Source organism: Piliocolobus tephrosceles, unplaced genomic scaffold, assembly GCF_002776525.5.
Source record: "Piliocolobus tephrosceles isolate RC106 unplaced genomic scaffold, ASM277652v3 unscaffolded_27841, whole genome shotgun sequence".
NCBI lineage: Eukaryota > Metazoa > Chordata > Mammalia > Primates > Cercopithecidae > Piliocolobus > Piliocolobus tephrosceles.
Genome location: NW_022310800.1, coordinates 9,960 through 10,268, shown reverse-complemented (window position 1 = coordinate 10,268; position 309 = coordinate 9,960). Strand labels below are relative to the sequence as shown.

The 309-nt window shown below is 43.7% G+C and overlaps 1 pseudogene; it reads right to left on the bottom strand.

Annotated features, from left to right (window-relative positions):
- Positions 1-9: 9 nt before the first annotated feature.
- The window catches only part of LOC111533691, a 1,174-nt pseudogene continuing 874 nt past the window's right edge, over positions 10-309 (bottom strand).

The window sequence follows — 309 nt, the reverse complement described above, 5'->3', positions numbered from 1 at the left end:
TGAAATCCTTGAGGGGGACAGCATCACAGGGATTCTGTGTCCAATGGCCTTAGCAGGAAGACTGCTTTAGAATTTGGCGTGAATCATGCCACGGTTTCTGTGGGCCTGAATGACCTTTCCCCAGATGCTTCTGGTTTGGTTTGGTTTGCCACCAGGAGTCACTGTGTTGTTGTTTGCTTTGTGTACATAAGCATGTCTCTTACCCAAATAGAATTCAGTTTCATCTTGGGCATAAACACCTTCGATGATTATTATTATTTTATTTTATTTTTTTTTTGAGATGGAGTCTCGCTCTGTCGCCCAGGCTGG